The sequence below is a fragment of the Meles meles genome, chromosome 1 (assembly GCF_922984935.1).
Source record: "Meles meles chromosome 1, mMelMel3.1 paternal haplotype, whole genome shotgun sequence".
Lineage (NCBI taxonomy): Eukaryota > Metazoa > Chordata > Mammalia > Carnivora > Mustelidae > Meles > Meles meles.
In genome coordinates, this window is record NC_060066.1 from 84,502,949 (window position 1) to 84,520,033 (window position 17,085).

A 17,085-nucleotide genomic window follows, 5' to 3' on the forward strand; every position below is an offset into this window, starting at 1 on the left:
TGTCCAGTCGGAGGATTCTTTACCTAGCTGTCCATTCTGGACATTTTTTTCCCTAGAAGATTTATCATTTTACATAGAAGGCGCTGATTAATTTTGAGTTAATTTAACAAAATTTTTTTTCTTTTTGAGAGAGTGAGCATGCGCATGAGTGGGGCGTGGGGTGGAGGGAGAAGCGAAAAGAGCATCCTTAAGCAGACTCCCCAGTGAGCTTGGAGCCTGATTTTGTCCCGGGACCCTGAGAGCATGACAAGAGCCGAAATTAAGAGCTGGCTGCCTCAGCGACTGAGTCACCCAGGCGCCACGAGTTCAGTTTTGTACAGAGGATGAGCCTTCGATTGTGGTCCTCGTCCTCCTCGTCCTCCACCTCCACCTCCTCCTCCTCTCTGCCCCTCCCTCTTCTTCTTCTCCTTCTTCTTCTTTGTCTCTGGAAGTCCACTTGCTCTAGCACCATTTCTTCAAAACGCTGTCACTCCTCCATTGAATTGCTTTTCCCCTTTGTCAGAATCCCATTGACATGTTGGTGGTTGGTCTCTTTTTGGGTTTGATCCTGTTCCACTTATCTATCTTTATACTGTTCCATTTGTCTATCCCTTCACCAACACCACACATTTTTGATTACTATAGCTGTAGATCTTGAAACTGGGTGGAAGGATTCCTTTGGTTTTCTTCTTTAGTTTTATTTTCTCATCTTTTTCTAGGTTCTGACGTGGAGAGCTTATTGTTTTGAGAGAGAGAGAGAGAGAGAGAGAGACAGGGAAGGGGTACAGAGAGAGAGAGAGAGAGAGAGAGAGAGAGATTATTAAACAGCCTCCATGCCCAGCACCAGCACAATGCAGGTTCAGTCTCACAACCTCGAGTTTAATCATGACCCGAGTCAAAATCAAGACTTGGACTAACTGACTGAGCCTCCCAGATGCTCCTCCTCCTTTCTAACATAGGCAGTGATTGCTCTACATGGTACTGTCCATTGATTGTGCTGTGTCCCACACATTTTCATATGTTGTATGTTCATTTTCCTTCACTTCAATGCATTGAGATTTGATCTTTGATCTTTGATCATCTAGAAGGTTACTTTCTCAGAGTTTGGATATTTGTTAGTTTTCTCCTTTGGATACCTAGTTTGCTTTTTAAATATATTTTTTTAAATGTTGAAATTGTACTTCCGAGAAATTGATCGATAGGGTTGTCTTTGTTTCAGGTGTACAATAGAGCGATTCCCCTCCCCTACCCCACCTGCTGTCAGCTCCGGTTGCAGGCACTGATGTGCCTTGGAGACTCAGGTGCACCTCCCCCACCCCTCCTCCCTTCAGCTCCTGTTGCCAGGCACTGGTTTGCATTGGAGACGGAACCCTCATAGGGGTTCCAAGCACTTCCTAGTGGCCCAGAAGACACTGGTGATCGGAGACCAAGCCACAAGGCTCTTTGGAGCCAGCTGGGGGCCATCCAAATGCCTCCCCACACAGTTCTGGAGCCGCTGTGGGCTGTCCTGGAGCAGCTGTGGGCTGCTGGGTTGGTGATATCCGAACGTTGGCCACATGTGCCACGAGTCTCTGGGTTTCGCTGGGAGATCCTGGTGTGCACTGCAGTGGTGGTGTTCCTGGGAAAGAGTGCACTCAGCTTCCGAAGAAGAAAGTGGCAGTGTGCCCAGAACGAGGAAGTCTCTGGAAAAGGCATGGAAAAGACCGAACCGGACTCACAAGCCCGTGGAGCTGTCGCATCATCCGAGCCGAAGGCCAGTCCTCTCCCGTTCCAGCTTCTTGCTCTGGCTGCCCTGAATCAAGATGCCGGGTATTGGTCAGTGGGAAACACCACGCAACTGCTGAAGGGAGTTCGGGAAAGGCTGTTGAAGAGCCCTCAGCAGCTGCCTCATGAAAATCCCATCTGTGGAGCAGCCCAGGAAGATGGAGAAGCCCTGGTGAGGAAAACACCAGAAGGCTTCAAGGACAGCCGTGATCTGCAGGCAAGTGCAGACCCGCTGGTTCAGGAGATTGGCAGCTGTGGACAGAGAGTGCAGGACGAGGCAGGGCAGGCAGGCAGGCCAGAGCTTCCTGAAGGAGGAGTGCGGCGGCAGGCCAGCGCTGAGGGCCAGAGCCAACAGCACACCCTCAGCCAGATCCTCCTGAAGGGGATGCATGTGCTAGAGCTGCTTGGAGATCATCTGGAAGGTGGGGGCTCAAGGAGGCAGGTGGAGACTGGCTCCTCCTCCCCTGACCACGTGCCCTCAGGCGCGAGCCCCGTGAACCAATTCAAGCCGTCCAGGGCACTGAAGAAGGCACGTCAGAGGAATGAAGAGCTCCCAAGAAACCCAACAAGCCACCAAGCTGAGCAAGGACCTGTTCCCCTTCGGAACACCCTCCTGGACGGTGAGATTCCGAAGTTGCGCCTGAAGCTTGAGGCAGAGCCGAAGCTGTGCGAAGAGCACCTCAGACACCTGGAGAGGAAGATGATGGAGGAGAAGGCACGCTGCCTGCAAGTGAAGAACGAGCTTGCCAAGGTGCGCAGGAAGGCGGATGCTGCCCACTGGCACTTGGGCCTCTATAGGAACATGGCCGCCGACCTGCACCGAGAATGGCAGCAAATCGCCTCCTTGCATGAGCGGGAGCGCCTCCTGGTGGAGAAGAGGAGTGAGGAGAGCCAGAAGGCTGTCCTGTGGGCAGAGAGGGAGTTCCAAAGGCTCCAGGCCCAAAACCATTGCCTCAGGCAGAAGCTGGCCAACTCTGGGCCCAAGGTCCAGCCTGTCTCCGGGGGGCCTCCTGCTCCTGCTCCTGCTGTTCCGGGCACAGCCTCCCAATACCCTCAAGGGCCAAAGGCTCCCCTGAAACCCAGGAAGCCCAAGAAGGGAGCAAGGGTGCACTGGCCAGACTCCAAGTTCTCGGGTCCCCTGCAGGTCTGATTCCCTTGCCCAGCAGCCACCAACACTCACAACCAGAGCACAAAAGCTCCTGTGCTTACCCCTTCAGCCATACCCATGGCTCCTTTGACTTGAGATCCACCCCATCCTTTAGCCTGATGCTCCATATTCCCTGGAGCCGTATGAGTGTGAGAGAATATTTTTCAGTGTTCAGCGTAACACAAATAAAAATAAAAATATCCAATGGCTGAGACTCCTGCTCCTGAGAATGGATTTGATTAAGGGATTCTATGCCAAGCTAGGGACGGTTTGAAGTGTCTTTTATCGATCCCTTAATCGTGCCAATAACCCAGTGTGTCATGTCTGACTGAGGTTCAGACAGGGGAAACAACTTGCCCCAAGATCACACAGCTAGTGAATTTCAGAGCTCCCGTTCCAAACCAGGGTTGTCTAATGATCACCTGCTGTGCCAATAACTTCTACTACTATGCCTACTACTGTTCTTCTTCTTCTTCTTCTTCTTCTTCGAGAGAGAGAGAGAGAGAGAGAGACAGAAAGGGTGACGGCGCACACATACACACACACACACACACAAAGGAACGCACACACATGCAGGCGGGGTTGGGGCCGAGTTAGAGAGATTCCTCGACAGGCTTGGGACTCAAGTGCTGAACCAGACGCTGGTCTGGATTTCCCAGATCACGTGATCAGCCCTGAACCAAAATCAGGAGCCAGACACTGAACTGACAGGCACCCTTGGGCAAGGAACTTCTAGGCAAGCTGCTGAAGGATCCCAGAAGGGCTTGGTAAAATGTTCCCCTCGTTCACGTCCTAGGATGTGATGATTCTATGCAAAGATAATAGTGCATATAATATAATCTAACATAATATATAATAATAGAAGGATGCAGAGATTATAGTGGTGGCTAGCTGAGGTCAAGTCCCAGCCAAGTAGGGAGGGCAGCCTTTAAGGGTCTCCAACGATTCCCATCTTGGGTACACATCGTTTTGTGTTCCATACTCTACCTCTTGATCGAGTCAGAACTACTGACTCCCTTGTAAAGGACAGAATGTGGCCAAAGTGATAGGATGTCCCTTCGGAGGTGAGTTTACAAAGAGACTGGTCTCCTCTTGGGCTTGCCCGCCCTCCGTCCCTCCCTCCCTCATCTGTTCCCAGGGAAGCCAGCTGCTCCTTGGGAGCTTTATGCTGGAGAGGCCCATGGGGCAAGGAATGACTCTTTCTTGCTTCCAGCAATGGAGGGCCTCTGGCTGCTCACAGCCAGCTGAGTGAGCTCAAAAGCAGACTTACCCCCAACAAGCCCGCAGATGACTGAAGATCCAGAGGCCCTCTGGACTGCAGCCTTGTGAGAGATCCTGAGCCACAGGGACCTGGCTAGTTGCACCTGGATGGCTGGCCTACAGAAACCATATCAGTTTATGAATGTTGTTTTAGGCCCATTGGTTCGGGGAAAACCTTAAAGAAAGACAGGAGTGGGAAGCCAAATGTTTGGCTTCTGACCCACCCCCCGTCTCCTGGGGTTGAAATTCCAGGGAAATCAAGAGATGGTAGAAACGCCTGAGAGATGAGGGTAAACAATGGAAGAGAGAGGACATCTATTCTGATTGCCATGGATCTCTCTGAGAGGACATCCTCCCACTTGATCCTCCTGTGTCGAAGGGTGGCAAATGCAGGGGGAGACACCTGGCAGTGTGGTCCAAGTCGGCTGAGAGCACTCGACCCAGCCCCACAGAGCCTCCGAGAAGGCAGAGAACGAGCCCGGAAGTTCCCTGGGGCCCCTAGAGAAGGCCCCGAGAGAATGAGATGAGTTGAAAGCCTGGGACCTGGTCGTTGGACTTCTAGACTGGAGGGGAGATGGCCTGTGGAAGGGCCACTGCCCGCAACCCTTGTTGGACCAGACCCCTCCTGTCTGCTTTGGGAGACTGGGGGTGAATATGAGAATGAATTCATGTAGAAGAGATGGTGTTCTGATGCTTGGTTTCAACTTCTTGAAATCCTTTCAACTTCTTGAAATCGTTGACATTCCTTTTCTCCTTGTCCCCAGGACCACCATGAATGGGAAGGGGCCTTCAAAGAAGCAAGATGAGAACATCTCTTACAAGGCTGTCCAGTGTCAATATCCAACCACTGCAGTCACTTCTACCCCCTTGGCAGCCCCACTGCTTCCATCAGGACACAGATCCGTTCCTGTACAGGTTTTGGAGCAAACGTAAGTTTGGATTTCTCGCAGAGAAATGCCAAGAGTGCAATGACTGGGGTCCTAGGGTGGTTGCAAGTCTAGTTTTCAGAGAAACTGTGTGGAGGGTTGGGTCACTATACTGTGCACCCGAAAAGCATATTCTACTGCTTGTTCCCTGGAATTTAACTCCAGGCCTTGAAAAAGAAAAGCAACTGTGAACTGTTTTCAAGAGGGAGCTCTATCATCTTCCATTCCCAACAGCGATGCAGGAGCGATCCAGTCGTTCCACATCCTGCCTTGCATTGGGGAGTGGGGTCTCTCTCTCCCTCTCGGGTGCATTTGGTTTGCATCATGGTGATAGGAGTGCAGTGAGAGCTCATTGGAGTTTGAATTTGAATTGCCCCGATGGTAACTTTTTATGGGATTTCCATCTGTTTACTCTTTGGTAAAGGGTTTCGGTCTTTTGCCCATTTTTTTTGTTTTTGTTCTTTTCAGACTGGATGGCTTGCTTCTTTGGGGGTCAACTTTTGAGGTTCTCTCCTTCCGACAGGAGTCCTTTATCAGGTATGTGGTTTGCACCTATTTTCTCCCAGTTTGTAGCTTCCCTTTTGGGTCTTCTTCACAAGGTGTTTCACACATGACAGACTTCCAATTCTGATTGTTGGATCATGTCTAATGAATCAACTCTTCTTGAACGGAACATGATTTGATGTCCAGTCGGAGGATTCTTTACCTAGCTGTCCATTCTGGACATTTTTTTCCCTAGAAGATTTATCATTTTACATAGAAGGCGGTGATAATTTTGAGTTAATTTAACAAATTTTTTTTTCTTTTTGAGAGAGTGAGCATGCGCATGAGTGGGGCGTGGGGTGGAGGGAGAAGCGAAAAGAGCGTCCTTAAGCAGACTCCCCAGTGAGCTTGGAGTCTGATTTTGTCCCGGGACCCTGAGAGCATGACAAGAGCCGAAATAAAGAGCTGGCTGCCTCAGCGACTGAGTCACCCAGGCGCCACGAGTTCAGTTTTGTACAGAGGATGAGACTTCGATTGTGGTCCTCGTCCTCCTCGTCCTCCACCTCCACCTCCTCCTCCTCTCTGCCCCTCCCTCTTCTTCTTCTCCTTCTTCTTCTTTGTCTCTGGAAGTCCACTTGCTCTAGCACCATTTCTTCAAAACGCTGTCACTCCTCCATTGAATTGCTTTTCCCCTTTGTCAGAATCCCATTGACATGTTGGTGGTTGGTCTCCTTCTGGGTTTGATCCTGTTCCACTTATCTATCTTTATACTGTTCCATTTGTCTATCCCTTCACCAACACCACACATTTTTGATTACTATAGCTGTAGATCTTGAAACTGGATGGAAGGATTCCTTTTGTTTTCTTCTTTAGTTTTATTTTCTCATCTTTTTCTAGGTTCTGACGTGGAGAGCTTATTGTTTTGAGACTGGGAGAGACAGAGAGAGAGAGAGAGAGAGAAAGACAGGGAATGGGTACAGAGAGAGAGAGAGAGAGAGACGGATTATTAAGCAGCCTCCATGCCCAGCACCAGCACAATGCAGGTTCAGTCTCACAACCCCGAGTTTGATCATGACCCGAGTCAAAATCAAGAGTTGGACTAACTGACTGAGCCTCCCAGACGCTCCTCTTCCTTTCTAACATAGGCAGTGATTGCTCTACATGGTGCTGTCCATTGATTGAGCTGTGTCCCACACATTTTCATATGTTGTATGTTCATTTTCCTTCACTTCAATGCATTGAGATTTGATCTTTGATCTTTGATCATCTAGAAGGTTACTTTCTCAGTGTTTGGATATTTGTTATTTTTCTCCTTTGGATACCTAGTTTGCTTTTAAGTATTTTTTTTAATGTTGAAATTGTACTTCCGAGAAATTGATCGATAGGGTTGTCTTTGTTTCAGGTGTACAATATAGCGATTCCCCTCCCCTACCCCACCTGCTGTCAGCTCCGGTTGCAGGCAGGGATGTGCCTTGGAGACTCAGGTGAACATCCCCCACCCCTCCTCCCTTCAGCTCCTGTTGCCAAGCACTGGTTTGCGTTGGAGACGGAACCCTCGTAGGGGTTCCAAGCACTTCCTAGTAGCCCAGAAGACACTGGTGATCGGAGACCAAGCCACAAGGCTCTTTGGAGCCAGCTGGGGGCCATCCAAATGCCTCCCCACACAGTTCTGGAGCCGCTGTGGGCTGTCCTGGAGCAGCTGTGGGCTGCTGGGTTGGTGATAGACGAACGTTGGCCACATGTGCCACGAGTCTCTGGGTTTCGCTGGGAGATCCTGGTGTGCACTGCAGTGGTGGTGTTCCTGGGAAAGAGTGCACTCAGCTTCCGAAGAAGAAAGTGGCAGTGTTCCCAGAACGAGGATGTGTCTGGAAAAGGCATGGAGAAGACCGAACCGGACGCACAAGCCCGTGGAGCTGTCGCATCATCCGAGCCGAAGGCCAGTCCTCTCCCGTTCCAGCTTCTTGCTCTGGCTGCCCTGAATCAAGATGCCGGGTATTGGTCAGTGGGAAACACCACGCAACTGCTGAAGGGAGTTCGGGAACGGCTGTTGAAGAGCCCTCACCAGCTGCCTCATGAAAATCCCATCTGTGGAGCAGGCCAGGAAGATGGAGAAGCCCTGGTGAGGAAAACACCAGAAGGCTTCAAGGACAGCCGTGATCTGCAGGCAAGTGCAGAACCGCTGGTTCAGGAGATTGGCAGCTGTGGACAGAGAGTGCAGGACGAGGCAGGGCAGGCAGGCAGGCCAGAGCTTCCTGAAGGAGGAGTGCGGCGGCAGGCCAGCGCTGAGGGCCAGCGCCAACAGCACACCCTCAGCCAGATCCTCCTGAAGGGGATGCATGTGCTAGAGCTGCTTGGAGATCATCTGGAAGGTGGGGGCTCAAGGAGGCAGGTGGAGACTGGCTCTTCCTCCCCTGACCACGTGCCCTCAGGCGCGAGCCCCGTGAACCAATTAAAGCCATCCAGGGCACTGAAGAAGGCACGTCAGAGGAAAGAAGAGCTCCCAAGAAACCCAACAAGCCACCAAGCTGAGCAAGTACCTGTTCACCTTCGGAACACCCTCCTGGACGGTGAGATTCCGAAGTTGCGCCTGAAGCTTGAGGCAGAGCCGAAGCTGTGCGAAGAGCACCTCAGACACCTGGAGAGGAAGATGATGGAGGAGAAGGCACGCTGCCTACAAGTGAAGAACGAGCTTGCCAAGGTGCGCAGGAAGGCGGATGCTGCCCACTGGCACTTGGGCCTCTATAGGAACATGGCCGCCGACCTGCACCGAGAAGGGCAGCAAATCGCCTCCTTGCATGAGCGGGAGCACCTCCTGGTGGAGAAGAGGAGTGAGGAGAGCCAGAAGGCTGTCCTGTGGGCAGAGAGGGAGTTCCAAAGGCTCCAGGCCCAAAACCATTGCCTCAGGCAGAAGCTGGCCAACTCTGGGCCCAAGGTCCAGCCTGTCTCCGGGGGGCCTCCTGCTCCTGCTCCTGCTGTTCCGGGCACAGCCTCCCAATACCCTCAAGGGCCAAAGGCTCCCCTGAAACCCAGGAAGCCCAAGAAGGGAGCAAGGGTGCACTGGCCAGACTCCAAGTTCTCGGGTCCCCTGCAGGTCTGATTCCCTTGCCCAGCAGCCACCAACACTCACAACCAGAGCACAAAAGCTCCTGTGCTTACCCCTTCAGCCATACCCATGGCTCCTTTGACTTGAGATCCACCCCATCCTTTAGCCTGATGCTCCATATTCCCTGGAGCCGTATGAGTGTGAGAGAATATTTTTCAGTGTTCAGCGTAACACAAATAAAAATAAAAATATCCAATGGCTGAGACTACTGCTCCTGAGAATGGATTTGATTAAGGGATTCTATGCCAAGCAAGGGACGGTTTGAAGTGTCTTGTATCGATCCCTTAATCGTCCCAATAACCCAGTGTGTCATGTCTGACTGAGGTTCAGACAGGGGAAACAACTTGCCCCAAGATCACACAGCTAGTGAATTTCAGAGCTCCCGTTCCAAACCAGGGTTGTCTAATGATCACCTGCTGTGCCAATAACTTCTACTACTATGCCTACTACTGTTCTTCTTCTTCTTCTTCTTCTTCTTCTTCTCCTTCTTCTTCTTCTTCTTCTTCTTCTTCTTCTTCTTCTTCTTCTTCTTCTTCTTCTTCTTCTTTGGAGAGACAGAAAGGGTGACGGCGCACACATACACACACACACACACAAAGGAACGCACACACATGCAGGCGGGGGAGGGGCCGAGTTAGAGAGATTCCTCGACAGGCTTGGGACTCAAGTGCTGAACCAGACGCTGGTCTGGATTTCCCAGATCACGTGATCAGCCCTGAACCGAAATCAGGAGCCAGACACTGAACTGACAGGCACCCTTGGGCAAGGAACTTCTAGGCAAGCTGCTGAAGGATCCCAGAAGGGCTTGGTAAAATGTTCCCCTCGTTCACGTCCTAGGATGTGATGATTCTATGCAAAGATAATAGTGCATATAATATAATCTAACATAATATATAATAATAGAAGGATGCAGAGATTATAGTGGTGGCTAGCTGAGGTCAAGTCCCAGCCAAGTAGGGAGGGCAGCCTTTAAGGGTCTCCAACGATTCCCATCTTGGGTACACATCGTTTTGTGTTCCATACTCTACCTCTTGATCGAGTCAGAACTACTGACTCCCTTGTAAAGGACAGAATGTGGCCAAAGTGATAGGATGTCCCTTCGGAGGTGAGTTTACAAAGAGACTGGTCTCCTCTTGGGCTTGCCCGCCCTCCGTCCCTCCCTCCCTCATCTGTTCCCAGGGAAGCCAGCTGCTCCTTGGGAGCTTTATGCTGGAGAGGCCCATGGGGCAAGGAATGACTCTTTCTTGCTTCCAGCAATGGAGGGCCTCTGGCTGCTCACAGCCAGCTGAGTGAGCTCAAAAGCAGACTTACCCCCAACAAGCCCGCAGATGACTGAAGATCCAGAGGCCCTCTGGACTGCAGCCTTGTGAGAGATCCTGAGCCACAGGGACCTGGCTAGTTGCACCTGGATGGCTGGCCCACAGAAACCATATCAGGTTATGAATGTTGTTTTAGGCCCATTGGTTCGGGGAAAACCTTCAAGAAAGACAGGAGTGGGAAGCCAAATGTTTGGCTTCTGACCCACCCCCCGTCTCCTGGGGTTGAAATTCCAGGGAAATCAAGAGATGGTAGAAACGCCTGAGAGATGAGGGTAAACAATGGAAGAGAGAGGACATCTATTCTGATCGCCATGGATCTCTCTGAGAGGACATCCTCCCACTTGATCCTCCTGTGTCGAAGGGTGGCAAATGCAGGGGGAGACACCTGGCAGTGTGGTCCAAGTTGGCTGAGAGCACTCGACCCAGCCCCACAGAGCCTCCTAGAAGGCAGAGAACGAGCCCGGAAGTTCCCTGGGGCCCCTAGAGAAGGCCCCGAGAGAATGAGATGAGTTGAAAGCCTGGGACCTGGTCGTTGGACTTCTAGACTGGAGGGGAGATGGCCTGTGGAAGGGCCACTGCCCGCAACCCTTGTTGGACCAGACCCCTCCTGTCTGCTTTGGGAGACTGGGGGTGAATATGAGAATGAATTCATGTAGAAGAGATGGTGTTCTGATGCTTGGTTTCAACTTCTTGAATTCCTTTCAACTTCTTGAAATCGTTGACATTCCTTTTCTCCTTGTCCCCAGGACCACCATGAATGGGAAGGGGCCTTCAAAGAAGCAAGATGAGAACATCTCTTACAAGGCTGTCCAGTGTCAATATCCAACCACTGCAGTCACTTCTACCCCCTTGGCAGCCCCACTGCTTCCATCAGGACACAGATCCGTTCCTGTACAGGTTTTGGAGCAAACGTAAGTTTGGATTTCTCGCAGAGAAATGCCAAGAGTGCAATGACTGGGGTCCTAGGGTGGTTGCAAGTCTAGATTTCAGAGAAACTGTGTGGAGGGTTGGGTCACTATCCTGTGCACCCGAAAAGCATATTCTACTGCTTGTTCCCTGGAATTTAACTCCAGGCCTTGAAAAAGAAAAGCAACTGTGAACTGTTTTCAAGAGGGAGCTCTATCATCTTCCATTCCCAACAGCGATGCAGGAGCGATCCAGTCGTTCCACATCCTGCCTTGCATTGGGGAGTGGGGTCTCTCTCTCCCTCTCGGGTGCATTTGGTTTGCATCATGGTGATCGGTGTGCAGTGAGAGCTCATTGGAGTTTGAATTTGAATTGCCCCGATGGTAACTTTTTATGGGATTTCCATCTGTATACTCTTTGGTAAAGTGTTTCGGTCTTTTGCCCATTTTTTGTGTTTTTGTTCTTTTCAGACTGGATGGCTTGCTTCTTTGGGGGTCAACTTTTGAGGTTCTCTCCTTCCGACAGGAGTCCTTTATCAGGTATGTGGTTTGCACCTATTTTCTCCCAGTTTGTAGCTTCCCTTTTGGGTCTTCTTCACAAGGTGTTTCACACATGACAGACTTCCAATTCTGATTGTTGGATCATGTCTAATGAATCAACTCTTCTTGAACGGAACATGATTTGATGTCCAGTCGGAGGATTCTTTACCTAGCTGTCCATTCTGGACATTTTTTTCCCTAGAAGATTTATCATTTTACATAGAAGGCGCTGATTAATTTTGAGTTAATTTAACAAAATTTTTTTTCTTTTTGAGAGAGTGAGCATGCGCATGAGTGGGGCGTGGGGTGGAGGGAGAAGCGAAAAGAGCGTCCTTAAGCAGACTCCCCAGTGAGCTTGGAGCCTGATTTTGTCCCGGGACCCTGAGAGCATGACAAGAGCCGAAATGAAGAGCTGGCTGCCTCAGCGACTGAGTCACCCAGGCGCCACGAGTTCAGTTTTGTACAGAGGATGAGCCTTCGATTGTGGTCCTCGTCCTCCTCGTCCTCCACCTCCACCTCCTCCTCCTCTCTGCCCCTCCCTCTTCTTCTTCTCCTTCTTCTTCTTTGTCTCTGGAAGTCCACTTGCTCTAGCACCATTTCTTCAAAACGCTGTCACTCCTCCATTGAATTGCTTTTCCCCTTTGTCAGAATCCCATTGACATGTTGGTGGTTGGTCTCTTTCTGGGTTTGATCCTGTTCCACTTATCTATCTTTATACTGTTCCATTTGTCTATCCCTTCACCAACACCACACATTTTTGATTACTATAGCTGTAGATCTTGAAACTGGGTGGAAGGATTCCTTTGGTTTTCTTCTTTAGTTTTATTTTCTCATCTTTTTCTAGGTTCTGACGTGGAGAGCTTATTGTTTTGAGAGAGAGAGAGAGAGAGAGAGAGACAGGGAAGGGGTACAGAGAGAGAGAGAGAGAGAGAGAGAGAGAGATTATTAAACAGCCTCCATGCCCAGCACCAGCACAATGCAGGTTCAGTCTCACAACCTCGAGTTTAATCATGACCCGAGTCAAAATCAAGACTTGGACTAACTGACTGAGCCTCCCAGATGCTCCTCCTCCTTTCTAACATAGGCAGTGATTGCTCTACATGGTACTGTCCATTGATTGTGCTGTGTCCCACACATTTTCATATGTTGTATGTTCATTTTCCTTCACTTCAATGCATTGAGATTTGATCTTTGATCTTTGATCATCTAGAAGGTTACTTTCTCAGAGTTTGGATATTTGTTAGTTTTCTCCTTTGGATACCTAGTTTGCTTTTTAAATATATTTTTTTAAATGTTGAAATTGTACTTCCGAGAAATTGATCGATAGGGTTGTCTTTGTTTCAGGTGTACAATAGAGCGATTCTCCTCCCCTACCCCACCTGCTGTCAGCTCCGGTTGCAGGCACTGATGTGCCTTGGAGACTCAGGTGCACCTCCCCCACCCCTCCTCCCTTCAGCTCCTGTTGCCAGGCACTGGTTTGCGTTGGAGACGGAACCCTCATAGGGGTTCCAAGCACTTCCTAGTGGCCCAGAAGACACTGGTGATCGGAGACCAAGCCACAAGGCTCTTTGGAGCCAGCTGGTGGCCATCCAAATGCCTCCCCACACAGTTCTGGAGCCGCTGTGGTCTGTCCTGGAGCAGCTGTGGGCTGCTGGGTTGGTGATATCCGAACGTTGGCCACATGTGCCACGAGTCTCTGGGTTTCGCTGGGAGATCCTGGTGTGCACTGCAGTGGTGGTGTTCCTGGGAAAGAGTGCACTCAGCTTCCGAAGAAGAAAGTGGCAGTGTGCCCAGAACGAGGAAGTCTCTGGAAAAGGCATGGAGAAGACCGAACCGGACGCACAAGCCCGTGGAGCTGTCGCATCATCCGAGCCGAAGGCCAGTCCTCTCCCGTTCCAGCTTCTTGCTCTGGCTGCCCTGAATCAAGATGCCGGGTATTGGTCAGTGGGAAACACCACGCAACTGCTGAAGGGAGTTCGGGAAAGGCTGTTGAAGAGCCCTCAGCAGCTGCCTCATGAAAATCCCATCTGTGGAGCAGCCCAGGAAGATGGAGAAGCCCTGGTGAGGAAAACACCAGAAGGCTTCAAGGACAGCCGTGATCTGCAGGCAAGTGCAGACCCGCTGGTTCAGGAGATTGGCAGCTGTGGACAGAGAGTGCAGGACGAGGCAGGGCAGGCAGGCAGGCCAGAGCTTCCTGAAGGAGGAGTGCGGCGGCAGGCCAGCGCTGAGGGCCAGAGCCAACAGCACACCCTCAGCCAGATCCTCCGGAAGGGGATGCATGTGCTAGAGCTGCTTGGAGATCATCTGGAAGGTGGGGGCTCAAGGAGGCAGGTGGAGACTGGCTCCTCCTCCCCTGACCACGTGCCCTCAGGCGCGAGCCCCGTGAACCAATTAAAGCCGTCCAGGGCACTGAAGAAGGCACGTCAGAGGAATGAAGAGCTCCCAAGAAACCCAACAAGCCACCAAGCTGAGCAAGGACCTGTTCCCCTTCGGAACACCCTCCTGGACGGTGAGATTCCGAAGTTGCGCCTGAAGCTTGAGGCAGAGCCGAAGCTGTGCGAAGAGCACCTCAGACACCTGGAGAGGAAGATGATGGAGGAGAAGGCACGCTGCCTGCAAGTGAAGAACGAGCTTGCCAAGGTGCGCAGGAAGGCGGATGCTGCCCACTGGCACTTGGGCCTCTATAGGAACATGGCCGCCGACCTGCACCAAGAATGGCAGCAAATCGCCTCCTTGCATGAGCGGGAGCGCCTCCTGGTGGAGAAGAGGAGTGAGGAGAGCCAGAAGGCTGTCCTGTGGGCAGAGAGGGAGTTCCAAAGGCTCCAGGCCCAAAACCATTGCCTCAGGCAGAAGCTGGCCAACTCTGGGCCCAAGGTCCAGCCTGTCTCCGGGGGGCCTCCTGCTCCTGCTCCTGCTGTTCCGGGCACAGCCTCCCAATACCCTCAGGGCCAAAGCTCCCCTGAAACCCAGGAAGCCCAAGAAGGGAGCAAGGGTGCACTGGCCAGACTCCAAGTTCTCGGGTCCCCTGCAGGTCTGATTCCCTTGCCCAGCAGCCACCAACACTCACAACCAGAGCACAAAAGCTCCTGTGCTTACCCCTTCAGCCATACCCATGGCTCCTTTGACTTGAGATCCACCCCATCCTTTAGCCTGATGCTCCATATTCCCTGGAGCCGTATGAGTGTGAGAGAATATTTTTCAGTGTTCAGCGTAACACAAATAAAAATAAAAATATCCAATGGCTGAGACTACTGCTACTGAGAATGGATTTGATTAAGGGATTCTATGCCAAGCTAGGGACGGTTTGAAGTGTCTTTTATCGATCCCTTAATCGTCCCAATAATCCAGTGTGTCATGTCTGACTGAGGTTCAGACAGGGGAAACAACTTGCCCCAAGATCACACAGCTAGTGAATTTCAGAGCTCCCGTTCCAAACCAGGGTTGTCTAATGATCACCTGCTGTGCCAATAACTTCTACTACTATGCCTACTACTGTTCTTCTTCTTCTTCTTCTTCTTCTTCTTCTTCTTCTTCTTCTTCTTCGAGAGAGAGACAGAAAGGGTGACGGCGCACACATACACACACACACACACACACAAAGGAACGCACACACATGCAGGCGGGGGAGGGGCCGAGTTAGAGAGATTCCTCGACAGGCTTCGGACTAAAGTGCTGAACCAGACGCTGGTCTGGATTTCCCAGATCACGTGATCCGCCCTGAACCGAAATCAGGAGCCAGACACTGAACTGACAGGCACCCTTGGGCAAGGAACTTCTAGGCAAGCTGCTGAAGGATCCCAGAAGGGCTTGGTAAAATGTTCCCCTCGTTCACGTCCTAGGATGTGATGATTCTATGCAAAGATAATAGTGCATATAATATAATCTAACATAATATATAATAATAGAAGGATGCAGAGATTATAGTGGTGGCTAACTGAGGTCAAGTCCCAGCCAAGTAGGGAGGGCAGCCTTTAAGGGTCTCCAACGATTCCCATCTTGGGTACACATCGTTTTGTGTTCCATACTCTGCCTCTTGCTTCGATTCAGAACTACTGACTCCCTTGTAAAGGACAGAATGTGGCCAAAGTGATAGGATGTCCCTTCGGAGGTGAGTTTACAAAGAGACTGGTCTCCTCTTGGGCTTGCCCGCCCTCCGTCCCTCCCTCCCTCATCTGTTCCCAGGGAAGCCAGCTGCTCCTTGGGAGCTTTATGCTGGAGAGGCCCATGGGGCAAGGAATGACTCTTTCTTGCTTCCAGCAATGGAGGGCCTCTGGCTGCTCACAGCCAGCTGAGTGAGCTCAAAAGCAGACTTACCCCCAACAAGCCCGCAGATGACTGAAGATCCAGAGGCCCTCTGGACTGCAGCCTTGTGAGAGATCCTGAGCCACAGGGACCTGGCTAGTTGCACCTGGATGGCTGGCCCACAGAAACCATATCAGGTTATGAATGTTGTTTTAGGCCCATTGGTTCGGGGAAAACCTTCAAGAAAGACAGGAGTGGGAAGCCAAATGTTTGGCTTCTGACCCACCCCCCGTCTCCTGGGGTTGAAATTCCAGGGAAATCAAGAGATGGTAGAAACGCCTGAGAGATGAGGGTAAACAATGGAAGAGAGAGGACATCTAGTCTGATCGCCATGGATCTCTCTGAGAGGACATCCTCCCACTTGATCCTCCTGTGTCGAAGGGTGGCAAATGCAGGGGGAGACACCTGGCAGTGTGGTCCAAGTCGGCTGAGAGCACTCGACCCAGCCCCACAGAGCCTCCTAGAAGGCAGAGAACGAGCCCGGAAGTTCCCTGGGGCCCCTAGAGAAGGCCCCGAGAGAAGGAGATGAGTTGAAAGCCTGGGACCTGGTCGTTGGACTTCTAGACTGGAGGGGAGATGGCCTGTGGAAGGGCCACTGCCCGCAACCCTTGTTGGACCAGACCCCTCCTGTCTGCTTTGGGAGACTGGGGGTGAATATGAGAATGAATTCATGTAGAAGAGATGGTGTTCTGATGCTTGGTTTCAACTTCTTGAAATCCTTTCAACTTCTTGAAATCGTTGACATTCCTTTTCTCCTTGTCCCCAGGACCACCATGAATGGGAAGGGGCCTTCAAAGAAGCAAGATGAGAACATCTCTTACAAGGCTGTCCAGTGTCAATATCCAACCACTGCAGTCACTTCTACCCCCTTGGCAGCCCCACTGCTTCCATCAGGACACAGATCCGTTCCTGTACAGGTTTTGGAGCAAACGTAAGTTTGGATTTCTCTCAGAGAAATGCCAAGAGTGCAATGACTGGGGTCCTAGGGTGGTTGCAAGTCTAGTTTTCAGAGAAACTGTGTGGAGGGTTGGGTCACTATCCTGTGCACCCGAAAAGCATATTCTACTGCTTGTTCCCTGGAATTTAAATCCAGGCCTTGAAAAAGAAAAGGAACTGTGAACTGTTTTCAAGAGGGAGCTCTATCATCTTCCATTCCCAACAGCGATGCAGGAGCGATCCAGTCGTTCCACATCCTGCCTTGCATTGGGGAGTGGGGTCTCTCTCTCCCTCTCGGGTGCATTTGGTTTGCATCATGGTGATAGGTGTGCAGTGAGAGCTCATTGGAGTTTGAATTTGAATTGCCCCGATGGTAACTTTTTATGGGATTTCCATCTGTATACTCTTTGGTAAAGTGTTT